Source organism: Somniosus microcephalus, chromosome 7 (assembly GCF_052327205.1).
Source record: "Somniosus microcephalus isolate GS21.2 chromosome 7, FLI_Smic_1.0, whole genome shotgun sequence".
NCBI lineage: Eukaryota > Metazoa > Chordata > Chondrichthyes > Squaliformes > Somniosidae > Somniosus > Somniosus microcephalus.
Window position 1 is genome coordinate 7,234,306 of NC_140993.1, and position 17,544 is coordinate 7,251,849.

The following is a 17,544-nucleotide window of genomic DNA, read 5'->3' on the forward strand; positions in this document are numbered from 1 at the left end:
TTTGACCAAGTTTTTGGTCACCCCTCCTTATCACAGAACAGTACAGCACAGGAGGAGGCCATTCTTTAGTAGAGGTATCCAATTGGTCCCACTCCCCTGCTCTTTCCCCACAGCCCTGCACCTTTCAGGCAGTGCATTCCAGATCATAACAACTCGCTGCGTAAAAAAAGGTCTTTCCTCATGTCGCCTCTGGTTCTTTTGCCAATATCTCTTTGTGGCTCGGTGACAATATTTGTTTGATTATGCTCCTGTGAAGCACCTTGGGACGTTTCTACTACATTAAAGGCACTTTAGAGGAGGAATGGTGCAAGGGGGAGGGATTCAAATTCCTGGGACATAGGAACCGGTTCTGGGGGAGGTGGGACCAGTACAAACTGGACGGTTTGCACCTGGACCGATGTCCTAGGGGGAGTGTTTGCTAGTGTTGTTGGGGAGGGTTTAAATTAAAATGGCAGGGGGTTGGGAACCTGTGCAGCGAGGCAGAGGGAAGGGAATCAAGGATAGAAACAAAAGACAGGAAGGAGAAAAGCAAAAGTGGAAGGCAGAGAAATCAAGGGTGTAAATCAAACAGGGCTACAGTAAATAATAATTCTAAAAGGGCTAAGAGTGTTAAAAAAAAGCAAGCCTGAAGGCTTTGTGTCTTAATGTGAGGAGCATTCGTAATAAGGTGGATGAATTAGCTGCGCAAATAGATGTAAACGGATATGATGTCATTGGAATTACGGTGACATGGCTCCAGGGTGACCAAGGCTGGGAATTCAACATCCAGGGGTATTCAATATTCAGGAAGGACAGGCAAAAAGGAAAAGGAGATGGGGTAGCATTGCTGGTTAAAGAGGAGATTAACACAATAGTAAGGAAGGATATTAGCTCTGATGATGTGGAATCTGTATGGGTAGAGCTGAGAAATACCATGGGGCAGAAAACGTTAGTGGGAGTTGTATACAGACCCCCAAACAGTAATGCTGAGTTTGGGGATGGCATTAAATGAGAAATTAGAGATGCTTGCAATAAGGGCACAGTAGTTATCATGGGTGACTTTAATCTACATATAGATTGGGCTAACCAAATTAGTAACAATACTGTGGAGGAGGAATTCCTAGAGTGTATACGGATGGTTTCCTGGACCAATATATCGAGGAACCAACTAGAGATCAGGCCATCTTAGACTGGGTATTATGTAATGAGAAAGGATAAATTAGCAATGTTGTTGTGCGAAGCCCCTGGGGAAGGAGCGATCATAATATGATAGAATTCTTCATTAAGATGGAGAGTGAAGCAGTTGACGCAGAGACTAGGGTCCTGAATTTAAACAAAAGGAAACTACGATGGTATGAGGCGCGAGTTGGCTAGGATGGATTGGGGAACGTTACTGCTAGAATAGATAAGGGAGAACCAGTGGATGTGGTGTATTTGGACTTTCAGAAGGCTTGCGATAAGGTCCCGCATAAAAGATTGGCGTGTAAAGTTAAAGCACATGGGATTGGGGATAAGGTACTGACTTGGATAGAGAACTGGTTGGCAGAGAAGAAGCAAAGAGTTGGAATAAACGGGTCTTTTTCCGAGTGGCAGGCAGTGACTAGTGGGGTACCGCAGGGATCAGTGCTAGGACCCTAGCTATTCACAATATATATTAATGATCTAGACGAGGGAACTAGATGTAATATCTCCAAGTTTGCAGATGACACAAAGCTGGGTGGGCGTGTGTGCTGTGAGGAGGATGCCGAGAAACTCCAGTATGATTTGAAATAACAACAGAGAATGCTGGAAAAACTCAGCAGGTCAGGCAACATCCGTGGAGAGAAATTTGAGTTGATGTTTCGGGTTGAAACCCTTCTTCAAAACTGGAAAGAAAATAAAAAGATCGAAGGCAAAGCTGCGATCGAACAAAAGAAGAAAAGGAGACAATAAAAGGTATTAGAAGCCAGATGAGATGGTAATGGGCCCGTGGAGACAAAAGGCAGCTGAGATTAGGTGTGAAGTGTGCTGACAGGATAAGGACAGCTGCCAGGTGAGAGAGAGAAACAAAAGGAAAGGAGTGGGGGGGGAAAGGAGGACCCAAAACAAAGGGGTGGAAAAAATTAAAAGGAAAAAAGAGGCCGAGGTTATGATCTGAAATTATTGAACTCGATATTGATTCCGGAAGGCTGCAAAGTGCCTAATCGGAAGATGAGGTGCTGTTCCTCGAGTTTATGTTGAGCTTCCGTGGAACAATACAAGAGGCCAAGGACGGTGAGCTCCGAGTGGGAATGGAGCGGTGAATTAAAATGACAGGCGACCGGAAGCTCGGGGTCACCCTTACGGACTGAACGGAGGTGTTCCGCAAAGCGGTCACCCAATCTGCGTTTGGTCTCCCCAATGTAGAGGAGACCGCATCGTGAGCAGCGAATACAGTATACTAGATTGCAAGAAGTACAAGTGAATCGCTGTTTCACCTGGAAGGGGTGTTTGGGGCCCTGGACAGTGGGAAGGGGGGAGGTATAGGGGCAGGTGTTACATCTCCTGCGCTTGCACGGGAAGGTACCGGGCGAAGGGGAAGGGCTGTTGGGGGTGATAGAGGAGTGGACTAGGGTGTCTCAGAGGGAGCGGTCCCTACGGAATGCTGAAAGGGGAGGGGAGGGGAAGATGTGTTTGGTGGTGGGATCACTTTGGAGGTAGCGGAAATGGCGGAGGATGATCCGTTGAATGTGGAGGCTGGTGAGGTGAAAGGTGAGGACAAGGGGAACCCTATCGTGGTTCCAGGAGGGAGGGGCAGGGGTGAGGGCAGAAGTGCGTGAGATAGAACGGACACGGTCGAGGGCCGTGTCGACCACAGTAGAGGGGAATCCTCGGTTGCGGAAAAAGGAAGACATATCGGAAACACTGGTGTGCAAGGTGGCATTGTCGGAGCAGATACGGCGGAGGCGGAGAAACTGGGAGAATGGAATAGTGTCCTTACAGGAGGCGGGGTGGGAGGAAGTGTAGTCCAGGTATTTTGGATTTCCAGCATCTGCAGTATTTTGCTATAGTTCCAGTATGATTTGGACAGGTTGGGTGATTGGGCAGATGCATGGCAGATGCAGTATAATGTGGATAAATTTGAGGTTATCCACTTTGGGGGCAAAAACACGAAGGCAGATTATCTGAACGGCAATAGATTGGGAGAAGGGGAAGTGCAACGAGACCTGGGTGTCCTTCACAGAATCACAGAAACCCCACAGTGCAGATAGAGGCCATTTCGGCCCATCGAGCCTGCACCGACACATATCCCACCCGATCCCCGTAACCCCTACACCAACACATATCCCACCCTATCCCCGTAACCCCACGTATTTAATCCCCCTAACACTAAGGGTCAATTTATCATAGCCAATCAACCTAACCCGCACATCTTTGGACTGTGGGAGGAAACCGGAGCACCCGGAGGAAACCCACGCAAACACGGGGAGAATGTCTGTGTGGAGTTTGCACAGTCACCCAAGGCCGGATTCGAACCCGGGTCCCTGGTGCTGTGAGGCAACAGTGCTAACCACTATGCCACCGTGCTCCCCTTTGTGCACCAGTCGCTGAAGGTAAGCATGCAGGTGCAGCAGGCGGTTAAGAAGGCAAATGGTATGTTAGCCTTCATCGAGTACAGGCGCAAGGATGTCTTGCTGAAGTTGTACAAGACCTTGGTGAGACCTCACCTTGAGTATTGTGTGCAGTTTTGGTCGCCTTATCTGAGGAAGGATGTCCTTGCCATGGAGGGAGTGCAGCGAAGATTCACCAGACTGATACCTGGGATGGCAGGAATGACGTATGAGGAGAGATTGGGTCGATTGGGCTTATATTCTCTGGAGTTCAGAAGAATGAGAGGGGATCTCATTGAAACTTATAAAATTCTAACAGGACTAGACAGACTAGATGCAGGAAGGATGTTCCCGATGGCCAGGGAGTCCAGAATCAGGGTTCACAGTCTAAGGATAAGGGGCAAGCCATTTAGGACAGAGATGAGGAGGAATTTCTTCACCCAGAGAGTGGTGAACCTGTGGAATTCTCTACCACAGAAGGCAATTGAGGCCAATTCATTAAATATATTCAAGAAGGAGTTAGATATATTTCTTAAGGCTAAAGGAATCAAGGGATATGGGGTGAAAGCAGGGACAGGGTACTGAGTTTGGATGATCAGCCATGATCTCATTACATGGCGGAGCAGGCTCGAGGGGCCAAATGGCCTACTCCTGCTCCTATCTTTTATGTTTCTATATAGATGCAAGTTGTTGTGCATCAGTACCAATGCGCTGTCACTCTTGCATGTAAGCAAAAGCACTTCGCATATTGCTCTTCGAAGTCTAGGTCAATTGAAAATTTGAAGACTGAGATCAACAGAATTATATTGGGTAAGGGTATTAAGGGATATGGAGCAGAGGCGGGTTAATGGAGTTGAGGTACAGATCAGCCATGATCTAATTGAATGGCGGAACAGGCTTGAGAGGCTGAATAGCTTCCTCCTGTTCCTATGTCTTGTAGACCCAAGGTTACCAAGTCTGCAGATCTGTTGCCAGTCTAACAAAACCGGGTTCACTCGGGATCAGGCTCACAGATGCCGGAACCCTGGAATCCAATTCAAAAGGAGGTTTAATTCTTCAACTCATAATTATTGCCACCACCAGCGACCAACCTATAACCATCATACATCACCCTAGCAGAACAAAACAACTGGTGTTTATAAAGTGCCATTCACATCCTCGCCCCAAAGTACTGCACCGCCATTACTTGTCACATAGAATCATAGAAAGTTACAGCATGGAAGGAGGCCATTCGGCCCATCGTGTCCGCGCCGGCCAACAAAGAGCTATCCAGCCTAATCCCACTTCCCAGCTCTTGGTCCGTAGCCCTGCAGGTTACAGCATCCCAAGTGCACATCCAAGTACTTTTTAAATGTGGTTTGGGTTCCTGCCTCTACCACCCTTTCAGGCAGTGAGTTCCAGACCCCCACAATCCTCTGGGTGAAGAAATTTCCCCTCAAATCCCCTCTAAACCTTCCACCAATTACTTTAAATCTGTGCCCCCTGGTTTTTGACCCCTCTGCTAAGGGAAATAGGTCTTTTCTATCCACTTTATCTAGGCCCCTCATAATTTTATACACCTCAATAAGGTCTCCCCTCAGCCTCCTCTGTTCCAAGGAAAACAGACCCAGCCTATCCAGTCTTTCCTCGTAGCTAAGATTCTCTATTCCCAGCAACATCCTTGTAAATCTCCTCTGTACCCTCTCGAGTGCAATCACATCTTTCCTGTAATGTGGTGAGCAGAACTGCACGCAGTACTCTAGCTGAGGCCTAACTAGTGTTTTATACAGTTGAAGCATAACCCCCCTGCTCTTGTATTCTATGCCACGGCTAATAAAGGCAAGCATTCCGTATGCCTTCTTAACCACCTTATGTACCTGTCCTGCTACCTTCAGGGATCTGTGGACATGCACTCCAAGGTCCCTTTGTTCCTCTACACTACTCAGTGTCCTACCATTTAATGTGTATTCCCTTTCCTTGTTAGCCCTCCCCAAATGCATTACCTCACACTTCTCCGGATTGAAATCCATTTGCCACTGTTCTGCCCACCTGACCAATTTATTGATATCTTCCTGCAGTCTACAGCTTCCTTCTTCAGTATTAACCACACAGCCAGTTTTAGTATCATCTGCAAACTTCTTAATCATACCCCCTATATTCAAGTCTAGATCGTTGATATATACCACAAAAAGCAAGGGACCTAGTACTGAGCCCTGCGGAACCCCACTGGAAACAGCCTTCCAGTCACAAAAACACCCATCAACCATTACCCTCTGCTTCCTGTCTCCGAGCCAGCTTTGAATTCAACTTGATACTTTGCCCTGGATCCCATGGGCTTTTAACTCCGTGACCAGTCTGCCATGTGGAACCTTATGTAAACAAACACAACAGTAATTTTGTGCCCAGCAAGATCCCACAAACAGCAATGTTGATCTGTTTTTGGTGGTGTTGGTTGAAGTATAAATGTTGGCCAACACCAGGAGATTTCCTCTGATCTTTATCATCCACCCGAGAGAAAGAAAGACTTGCATTTCTATAGCGCCTTTCACGACCACTGGACGTCTCAAAGTGCTTTACAGCCAATGAAGTACTTTTGAAATGTAGTCACTGTTGTAATGTGGGAAACGCAGCAGCCAATTTGCGCACAGCAAGCTCCCACAAATAGCAATGTGATAATGACCAGATAATCTGTTTTTGTTATGTTGATTGAGGGATAAATATTGGCCCCAGGACACCGTGGATAACTCCCCTGCTCTTCTTCGAAATAGTGCCATGGGATTTTCTGCATCCACCTGAGAGAGCAAGACGGGGCTTCGGTTTAACGTCTCATCCAAAAGACGGCACCTCTGACAGTGCAGCCCTCCCTCAGTACTTCACAGAATCACAGAATCTACAGTGCAGATAGAGGCCATTTCGGCCCATCGAGCCTGCACCGACACATATCCCACCCTATCCCCGTAACCCCACGTATTTAATCCCCTAACACTAAAGGTCAATTTATCATAGCCAAATCAACCTAACCCGCACATCTTTGGACTGTGGGAGGAAACCGGAGCACCCGGAGAAACCCACGCAGACACGGGGAGAATGTGCAAACTCCACACAGACAGTCGCCCGAGGCCAGATTTGAACCCGGGTCCCTGGCGCTGTGAGGCAACAGTGCTAACCACTATGCCACCGTGCCCTCACTAAAGTATCAGCCTGGATTATGTTCAAGTCTCGAGTGGGATTTGAACCCATGACCATCTGACTCAGAGGCGAGAGTGCTATCCACTGAGCCACGCTAACACTAGTGTTACACAACTCTCCAAGTATTGAAGAATAAGTGTCTAACTATCATTGGACCTTTTGCCACAGTACAAAAATTTCACGTGACAATCATTGGACTTCAAAGGAAGCGAGTGGCAACACTGGGGCATGTCTGGACTTGAGAAAACAACAAACAGCTGGCAAAAACACACAATTAAATTACACATTTGTATATTCACATAATTCTGTACCTAGTTCTACGTTCTCAGTCAACTAAATAATATCGCCGAGCTTGCCTAGAACTGTTTAACACAACTGAAGTACGTCCTTGAGCAGAGACTTTCTGCAATCTTCAAACTAATGGGGATCGTCAATGGGAGTGTATAAAAAGCCCAGACACCACTCAGCACGTGTCGGGCCACGCCACCCGTTGCACAATCACTCTCCTGCACTCTGTGCAATTGGAGGCAGACTCTTCCATTAAGTTTCCAAGTTAACCCTCAGAATTTCATACACAGAGGAAAGCGTGACCTCTGCTCTGTGCGGACTTGGTCTATATCCCAGCAAGCTCAGCAGTTTGGGGGGGGGGGGGGGGGTGTGCAGGGAGCAGCACCACAATTGGCCTCAGTACCCTCGGGGTAGGGAGTGACTCAGTCAAATCCCACTCTCGATCGGGATGCTTGACCCCTGCGAGGACGTGCAGCCACGGTGAGCTCTGCTGGCCAGATTCCCCTGGACAGCGAGGAACAGTTACTTGGAAGAGTTATCAGAGTCACAGAAACCATAACCAGGCAAGTCTACATCGTCAGCAAAGGAGCGAAATGGCGGAGGGTGCAGGGGGAGGAGCAGGGAAGAGAAGGGAAATACAGCGAAATAACACAGACTGGCAGATTATAAGCTTAAATCTCCAAGGAACTCTCTACTCTTCAACACATTCCACCGCTTCCCTTCCCTTCTCCCCACCGTGCCTTTAGCTGCCAAGGCCCTACTGACTGGGAGCATTCCTCTATTACAGCCTTCATACCTAATAGTATAGGCCTGGGAGGGGAGTATGGGAGCTGACTGCCCAGTCCCCGCAGCGGAGGGTGCTGACTGCCCAGTGCCTGCAGCTGAGGGTGCTGACTGCCCAGTGCCCGCAGCCGAGGGTGCTGACTGTTTGATGCCCTCAGCCGATGGAGCGGACAGCCTGGTGCCCGCAGCTGAGGGAGCGGACTGCCCGGTGCCCACAAGTGTGGGAACTGACTGCCCGGTGCCCGCAGCTGAGGGAGCGGACTGCCCGGTGCCCGCAAGTGTGGGAACTGACTGCCCGGTGCCCGCAGCTGAGGGAGCGGACCGCCCGGTGCCCGCAGGTCTGGGAGCTGCCCGCCCGGTGCCCGCAGGTCTGGGAGCTGCCCGCCCGGTGCCCGCCGGTCTGGGAGCTGCCCGCCCGGTGCCCGCAGGTCTGGGAGCTGCCCGCCCGGTGCCCGCCGGTCTGGGAGCTGCCCGCCCGGTGCCCGCCGGTCTGGGAGCTGCCCGCCCGGTGCCCGCCGGTCTGGGAGCTGCCCGCCCGGTGCCCGCCGGTCTGGGAGCTGCCCGCCCGGTGCCCGCCGGTCTGGGAGCTGCCCGCCCGGTGCCCGCCGGTCTGGGAGCTGCCCGCCCGGTGCCCGCCGGTCTGGGAGCTGCCCGCCCAGTGCCCGCCGGTCTGGGAGCTGCCCGCCCAGTGCCCGCCGGTCTGGGAGCTGCCCGCCCAGTGCCCGCCGGTCTGGGAGCTGCCCGCCCAGTGCCCGCCGGTCTGGGAGCTGCCCGCCCAGTGCCCGCCGGTCTGGGAGCTGCCCGCCCAGTGCCCGCCGGTCTGGGAGCTGCCCGCCCAGTGCCCGCCGGTCTGGGAGCTGCCCGCCCAGTGCCCGCCGGTCTGGGAGCTGCCCGCCCAGTGCCCGCCGGTCTGGGAGCTGCCCGCCCAGTGCCCGCCGGTCTGGGAGCTGCCCGCCCAGTGCCCGCCGGTCTGGGAGCTGCCCGCCCAGTGCCCGCCGGTCTGGGAGCTGCCCGCCCAGTGCCCGCCGGTCTGGGAGCTGCCCGCCCAGTGCCGGCCGGTCTGGGAGCTGCCCGCCCAGTGCCGGCAGGTCTGGGAGCTGCCCGCCCAGTGCCGGCTTGTCTGGGAGCTGCCCGCCCAGTGCCCGCCGGTCTGGGAGCTGCCCGCCCAGTGCCCGCCGGTCTGGGAGCTGCCCGCCCAGTGCCCGCCGGTCTGGGAGCTGCCCGCCCAGTGCCGGCCGGTCTGGGAGCTGCCCGCCCAGTGCCGGCCGGTCTGGGAGCTGCCCGCCCAGTGCCGGCCGGTCTGGGAGCTGCCCGCCCAGTGCCGGCCGGTCTGGGAGCTGCCCGCCCAGTGCCGGCCGGTCTGGGAGCTGCCCGCCCAGTGCCGGCCGGTCTGGGAGCTGCCCGCCCAGTGCCGGCCGGTCTGGGAGCTGCCCGCCCAGTGCCGGCCGGTCTGGGAGCTGCCCGCCCAGTGCCGGCCGGTCTGGGAGCTGCCCGCCCAGTGCCGGCCGGTCTGGGAGCTGCCCGCCCAGTGCCGGCCGGTCTGGGAGCTGCCCGCCCAGTGCCGGCCGGTCTGGGAGCTGCCCGCCCAGTGCCGGCCGGTCTGGGAGCTGCCCGCCCAGTGCCGGCCGGTCTGGGAGCTGCCCGCCCAGTGCCGGCCGGTCTGGGAGCTGCCCGCCCAGTGCCGGCCGGTCTGGGAGCTGCCCGCCCAGTGCCCGCAGGTCTGGGAGCTGCCCGCCCAGTGCCCGCAGGTCTGGGAGCTGCCCGCCCAGTGCCCGCAGGTCTGGGAGCTGCCCGCCCAGTGCCCGCAGGTCTGGGAGCTGCCCGCCCAGTGCCCGCAGGTCTGGGAGCTGCCCGCCCAGTGCCCGCAGGTCTGGGAGCTGCCCGCCCAGTGCCCGCAGGTCTGGGAACTGCCCGCCCAGTGCCCGCAGGTCTGGGAGCTGCCCGCCCAGTGCCCGCAGGTCTGGGAGCTGCCCGCCCAGTGCCCGCAGGTCTGGGAGCTGCCCGCCCAGTGCCCGCAGGTCTGGGAGCTGCCCGCCCAGTGCCCGCAGGTCTGGGAGCTGCCCGCCCAGTGCCCGCAGGTCTGGGAGCTGCCCGCCCAGTGCCCGCAGGTCTGGGAGCTGCCCGCCCAGTGCCCGCAGGTCTGGGAGCTGCCCGCCCAGTGCCCGCAGGTCTGGGAGCTGCCCGCCCAGTGCCCGCAGGTCTGGGAGCTGCCCGCCCAGTGCCCGCAGGTCTGGGAGCTGCCCGCCCAGTGCCCGCAGGTCTGGGAGCTGCCCGCCCAGTGCCCTCAACCTGCTTTCATAGTTCAGGTGTACATTAGAGACCCTGATTGTGGAATCTTGCTGTGCACTAAATGACTGACATTCACCTAAATAAATGACTGCATTTCTTAGTAATACTTTATACGTGAAGTAATTTGATTTTAAAATTCTCATCCTTGCTTTCAAATCCCTCCAGGGCCTCACCCTTCCCTATCTCTGTAACCTCTTCCAGCCCCACAACCCTCCGAGATCTCTGCATTCCTCTAATTCTGGCCTCTTGCGCATCCCCGATTTCAATCACTCCACCATGGGCGGCCGTGCCTTCAGCTGCCTGGGCCCTAAGCTCTGGAATTCCCTCCCTAAACCTCTCCGCCTCTCTACCTTTAAGTCGCTCCATTAAACCGACCTCTCTGACCAAGCTTTTGGTCACCTGCCCTAATATCTCCTTAATGTGGCTCGGCCTCAATTTTATGTCTGATAATCGCTCCTGTGAAGCATCTTGGGAACGTTTTACTGTGTTACAGACGCTATATAAACACAAGTGGTTATTGTTGTTGCAAGACAGGGTAAGGGGCTATTATCAACGCAAGTTCATAATTCTCGAGGGGAAGGGAGGGGAGAGAAACTTTGGAACAAAGAAGCAATCATTCAAGACCATCGAGTACAGCAGCAGAGTTTGTTACAGACAGCGGGCAGGACGGTTTCATAATCTATCACAAGAGTACAACCATTCCTGATGCATTAAAGGGGAAGCTGGATAAACACACGGGGGAGAAAGGAATAGTAGGATATGCTGAAAGGGTGAGATGAAAAGGGGTGGAAGAAGGCTTGTGTGGAACATAAACACCGGCATAGACCAGTTGGTCCGAACGGCCTGTTACTGTGTTGTAGACTCGGTGTAATTCTCTGTAAACTGTTATCAGTGGTCTGTTGTACATTAACTGGGACCTGATCCTAATTAGCACCATCACCGATTAACACGGCACAGCCACAGTGGTATCTCGGGCTCAGTCACCGCTCCACGAGCTGCCAGCCTTCAGCCGATGGACCCCCTACACAGCTCGGGTCAACCGAGGGTGAAAACCACTCCATGCCAAACAGGGATTGCACAGGCACCTAACTGGCTGCTCTTATTGATTTGCCGTCTCTGGGACTTGCAGCATTGCCACGTTTACCTTCACCAGAACAATGATGTCACGTCAGAGAGTAATTCATTGACGGTCAAGCACACTGGCACATCCCGAGAAGGCGCTAAGCTGCTGTTGCAGGGCAGTCCGGGCGCGCTGGTGACACACACGCACCCCGAGAGAGCGGCTTCCCCCCAAACCCAGAACCGTGCCCTGCTCACCACAAGATCACAAAACCTGAATTATGGTCCCCGGAACACCTCGGAGGGTCTCCCCTCCTCCTCCCCACCCCTGGGTCTCCTACCCCCCTCCTCGGGGTCTCCCAACCACCCCCTCCTCACCCCCGGTCTCCTACCCCCCTCCTCGGGGTCTCCCAACCACCCCCTCCTCACCCCCGGTCTCCTACCCCCTCCTCGGGGTCTCCCACCCCCCTCCTCACCCCCTCCTCGGGGTCTCCGACCCCCCTCCTTGGGGTCTCCTACCCCCTCCTCGGGGTCTCCCACCCCACTCCTCACCCCCAGTCTCCTACCCCCTCCTCGGGGTCTCCCACCCCCCTCCTCACCCCCGGTCTCCCACCCCCCTCCTCGGGGTCTCCCACCCCCCTCCTCGGGGTCTCCCACCCCCCTCCCCTCCCCCGGGTCTCTCTCCCCCGGGGTCTCTCTCCCCCTCCCCTCCCCCGGGGTCTCTCTCCCCCTCCCCTCCCCCGGGGTCTCTCTCCCCCTCCCCTCCCCCGGGTCTCTCTCCTCACCCCCCCGGGTCTCTCTCCTCAACCCCCGGGTCTCTCTCCTCACCCCCCCGGGTCTCTCTCCTCACCCCTACCCCCCCGGGTCTCTCTCCTCCTCCTCACCCCCCCAGGTCTCTCTCTCTCCTCCCCACCCCCCCCCCCGGGGTCTCTCTCCTCCTCCCCACCCCCCCAGGTCTCTCTCCCCCTCCCCACCCCCCCAGGTCTCTCTCCCCCTCCCCACCCCCCGGGTCTCTCTCCTCCCCACCCCCGGGGTCTCTCTCCTCCTCCCCAGCCCCCCGGGGTCTCTCTCCCCCTCCCCACCCCCCGGGTCTCTCTCCTCCTCCCCACCCCCGGGGTCTCTCTCCCCCACCCCACCCCCCGGGTCTCTCTCCTCACCCCTACCCCCCCCGGGTCTCTCTCCCCCTCCTCACCCCCCCGGGTCTCTCTCCTCACCCCCCGGGGTCTCTCTCCTCCTCCCCACCCCCCGGGTCTCTCTCCTCCTCACCCCCCCGGGGTCTCTCTCCCCCTCCCCACCCCCCGGGTCTCTCTCCCCCTCCCCACCCCCCGGGTCTCTCTCCTCCTCCTCCCCACCCCCCGGGTCTCTCTCCTCCTCCTCACCCCCCCGGGTCTCTCTCCTCCTCCTCCTCACCCCCCCGGGTCTCTCTTCCCCCCCCCTCACCCCCCCGGGTCTCTCTCCTCCTCCTCCTCACCCCCCCGGGTCTCTCTTCCCCCCCCCTGGGGTCGCTCCCCTCTCACACACCCCTGGGCCCCTCTCCTCCCCACACACCCTCTCCCCGGGCCCCTCTCTCTCTCTATCCCCGGGCCCGGTTCCTTACCTCTTCACCGAACTCTCTCCCTGACACCGGCCGCTCGCGCTCCACCTCACCGCCGGACTGCCGTGCGTGCGCGGCCCCGCCGCTCCCTGCGTGTGGTGCGTGCGCGGCCCCGCCCTGGGGAGTCAGGCTGGGCTCTGTTCCTGGGCCTGGGTTCTGCTCCTGGGGGCTGGGGCTGGGGCCTGGGCTCTGCTCCTGGGGGCTGGGGCCTGGGCTCTGCTCCTGGGGGCTGGGCTCTGCTCCTGGGGGCTGGGCTCTGCTCCTGGGCCTGGGCTCTGCTCCTGGGGGCTGGGCTCTGCTCCTGGGGGCTGGGGCCTGGGCTCTGCTCCTGGGGGCTGGGCTCTGCTCCTGGGCCTGGGGGCTGGGCTCTGCTCCTGGGCCTGGAGGCTGGGCTCTGCTCCTGGGCCTGGAGGCTGGGCTCTGCTCCTGGGCCTGGGGGCTGGACTCTGCTCCTGGGCCTGGGGGCTGGGCTCTGCTCCTGGGCCTGGGGACTGGGCTCTGCTCCTGGGCCTGGGGGCTGGGCTCTGCTCCTTGGCCTGGGGGCTGGGCTGGGCTCTGCTCCTGGGCCTGGGGGCTGGGCTCTGCTCCTTGGCCTGGGGGCTGGGCTCTGCTGCTGGGGGCTGGGCTCTGCTCCTGGGGGCTGGGCTCTGCTCCTGGGGCCTGGGGGCTGGGCTCGGGGCCTGGGGGCTGGGCTCTGCTCCTGGGGGCTGGGCTCTGCTCCTGGGCCTGGGGGCTGGGCTCTGCTCCTGGGCCTGGGGGCTGGGCTCTGCTCCTGGGCCTGGGGGCTGGGCCCTGCTCCTGGGCCTGGGGGCTGGGCTCTGCTTCTGGGGCCTAGAATAGCAGCAGCAGTGTTGGGAGGCTGAAGCCGGGCTTTGGGATATTGGGACTAGGACAGGGGACTAAACTGGGAATTGGGCACCGTGGCTGCAGTGTGTACTATCTACAGGATGCACTGCAGCAACTCCCAAACCCTCGACCTCCACCACCGAGAAGGGCAGCAGGTGCAACTTGTCTTATGTTCATTAATAAATAGACATTCTTATTATGAACACAGCTAGCTTTTGCTAGTTACTTTATTGAGCACATGTGGACTAGGTACAGTATCTGTAGAGGCTTCCATCTTGACTGCTGCCTTGTGGGTAGCCTAGTGCCTCATGCGTAATGTAGTCTTAATATACATACAGCTGGGTAGTGTAGTCTTATACAGCTATATACAGCTCTACGGCTCCACCTAGTGTCCACTATAGAATGACATGTTATTGATCATTACATCCCCCTTTCTTTGAGGTTTAACAAAATCAATATCAATCAACTTTTAAGAAAACAATAAAGATAATATCAGTAACACTTTTGTTAGTGCTCTATAAACATAAACATTTTCAAAACAGTCAACACATTTTCAAAGCTTTACATTGTACTCAAAGATTAAGTCTATCAGGCTCTTTTACTTCACGTGTGGATCTTCTCAACACGGGTAAGTCTGATGTGTCTTCATGAGATTGTTCTGGCGGTGAATGACAAGATGCAGTTGCGGCATTGTCATCAATCTGGTCTTGGATAGTTTCTTGTGTTTTTAGGAGGGAACGGCAGTTCCTCCTGAGAATCTGTCCTTCCTCAGTTCTAACAGTGTATCACCTTGGTCCTACTTCCTCAAGAACTGTAGCTTTCCTGTTCCATGCATCTGGATCCTCAATCCTGACAACATCATCCCTTGTCAATGGTTTTAGAGTTTTGGATAACTTGTCATAGTATGATTTCTGTTTCAGCTTTAACAGTTGAAGTCTCTGTCTCAGTTCCTCACTTTGCTGTTCTTTTTGCACAGCAGGGTAGCGTGGTGCGCAACTTGCGACCCATTAGTAGTTCAGCAGGTGAAGAACCACAGTCTAAAGGTGAGGCTCGGTAGCTCAGCAGGGCGAGATAAGGATCAGACTTGCTTTCTGTCGCTTTCTTCAGTAGCTGCTTGAGAACTTGAACACCTTTCTCTGCCTTACCATTTGACTGAGCATACAAAGGACTGGATGTGATGTGCTGAAAGTCATAATGTGCTGCAAACTGTTGCCACTCCTTACAGTTGAAACACGGACCATTGTCGCTAACGGCAATCCTGGGAATTCCATGTCTGGCGAAGATGGATTTCACATGCATTATGACACTGCTTGCTGTGGTGCTTGAGAGCAGCGCCATCTCAGGATAGTTAGAATAGTAGTCAATCACTATTAGATAGTCTTTACCATTTAAATGAAAAAGGTCCATACCAACCTTTTGCCATGCTGCTGTTGGTATGTCAGCTACTATCATTGGTTCCTTTGCTTGTTTGTTTTGGTGTTTCTGACATGTCTCACATTTGCCTATCATGTTCTCAATGTCCTTATTTATGCCAGGCCAATAAACAGTGTCTCTTGCTCTCCTTTTGCATTTTTCAATTCCGAGGTGTCCCTCATGAATCCTTTTGAGCATGTCTTGACGTAGAGCCTGTGGAATGACTATTCTGTTCTGTTTTAGTAATAGTCCACTTGCGACACTCAATTCTGACCTTATGTGAAAATATTTTGGACGGGAACCTTTTGGCCAACCATGATGAATGTCCTCTATTACTGTTTGTAATACTGTATCTTTTACTGTTTCTTCTGCTATTTACTTTGATTTTGTGTCTGACACGGGCAGTGCAGCAGTGACCATACTCACATGAACATCCACGTCTTCTTCAGTAGAGCTCACATGACTCATTGTGGGTGCTCGGGATAGTGCATCTGCTAACACTATGTATTTGCCTGGTGTGTAGATCAGTTCAAAGTCATATCTTTGCAGCTTCATCATGAGTCGTTGAATCCTTGGAGACATCTCATTCAGGTTTTTTTTTTATGATGGCAACCAGAGGGCTGTGGTCTGTCTCAACTGTGAAGGTGGGAAGTCCATATATGTAGCCATGAAACTTTTCTAGTCCAACTACCAAGCCTAGACATTCCTTTTCAATCTGGGTGTATCGACACTCAATATCAGTCATAGACCTGGAGGCATAGGCAACAGGCTTCCAATCTTCACCCTCTGCTTGTAGCAAGGCCGCACCTAGGCCATCTTTTGATGCATCCGTTGACACTTTGATTCTTTTTGTTGGGTCAAAGAAGGTGAGTACAGGTGTGGTTGTCAGCACTGTTTTGAGGTTTATCCACTCTTGTTCATGTCTTTCTGTCCATGTGAACTCATTTGTTTTATGTAGCAGGTCTCGCAGACAGGCTGTCTTGGCTGACAAGTTAGGAATGAACTTTCCAATGAAGTTTATCATCCCCACGATGCGTAGCACTCCTTTTTTGTCAGTGGGTCGGGGCATTTTGAGTATGGCGTTTACTTTTTCCATATCTGGCTCTATTCCTTTACCAGATAGATTATCTCCTAGGAAAGTGACTTCCTGGATGCCAAACTGACACTTGGCTTTCTTGAGCTTCAGTCCATTCCGGCGTATGCTCTGTAGCACTTTAGTCAGTCTCTCATTGTGTTCTTCCAGTGTGGAGCCCCAGATGATGATGTCATCAACATAGACCCGAACTCCTTCCAGACCTTCAATTATGTGTTCCATCGCTCTATGAAAGATTTCAGATGCAGATATTATCCCAAAAGGCATTCTGAGGAAACAATACCTGCCAAATGGTGTGTTGAAGGTACAGTATTTGGTGCTCTCTTCATCCAGTTTTAGTTGCCAAAATCCTTGTGAGGCATCGAGCTTTGTAAAGTATCTGGCACCTGACATTTCACTGGTGATTTCTTCTCGCTTGGGAATCTGGTAGTGTTCACGTTTTATGTTTGCATTTAAGTCCTTTGGATCCATGCATATTCTTAGATCATTGTTCTTTTTCTTTACACATACCATGGAGTTGACCCAGTCTGTTGGCTCTTCGACTTTCCTGATGACTCCTAGTGTGGTCATTCTGTCCAGTTCATTCTTGAGCCGGTCACGCAGGGGTGCTGGAACTCTTCGTGGAGCATGTACCACTGGCTGAGCATCCTGCTTTAGCTGGATCTTGTAAGTGAATGGTAGAACTCCAAATCCTTTGAACACATCCTGGAAATTATTCACTACAGAATCCACCGAGTCATCTGGTCTGCTTATGGCACAGTTTATACGGTAGACTCTCTTGACCAGTTCTAAGTCCTCACAAGCTTTGTCACCCAGTAGTGAATCAAGCCTTTCAGCCACAACAGAAAACATGAGATGATGCACTTTGTCTTTGACTATCACTTTAAGTCTGCATACACCTAAGCTATCTATTTTCTGTCCATTATAGTCCTTCAGTAGTACTGACTTTTTCTGTATTTTGGGCTTTTCTTTCATATTGTTAATGTCACTCATACTGATTAAGTTTGCTTTTGCCCCAGTGTCTAGTTTCAAGGTAACTAATGCTCCATTTACCTGCAGTGGGATCATCCATTTGTCCTCTTTTACTGCATTAACTTTATGTTCAGCATTGTCCATTTCTGAGGGCTGCACATTTTCTCTATCCTTTTTGATATTGTCACATGACACCATTCCTACAAAAAATGTCTCCTCGTTGCCCTTTCTTAGTTTGTACTTTTGAAAAGCATTGTTTGGCAAAGTGATTCTTTCCATTACACTTTGTGCACATTTTTCCAAACGCTGGGCATTGTCTTAACTGGTGTTTGTAACGACAGCGTTTACAATTAAAAATTTCATCCTCCGATTGCTTTTCATTTCTGTTCTGCCCATGTTTCTTCCCCTTATAGGACACAGCACCGACAGCAGCATTATCACTCATTACAATCGCATCATTATTGATTTCACTGAAAGTCTTCGCGTGCTTT

At 53.7% G+C, this 17,544-nt stretch overlaps 1 protein-coding gene across 2 annotated transcripts in view; it reads right to left on the reverse strand.

The window, feature by feature from the left end:
- The window catches only part of LOC147114478 (anion exchange protein 2-like), a 410,117-nt gene extending 397,278 nt beyond the window's left edge, over positions 1 to 12,839 (reverse strand). For both annotated transcript variants that reach the window (XM_085992182.1, XM_085992177.1), the window contains exon 1: positions 12,733 to 12,839. The gene's annotated coding sequence lies outside the window, so the exon portion shown is untranslated. The remainder of the gene's footprint in view (positions 1 to 12,732) is intronic.
- Positions 12,840 to 17,544: the final 4,705 nt, after the last annotated feature.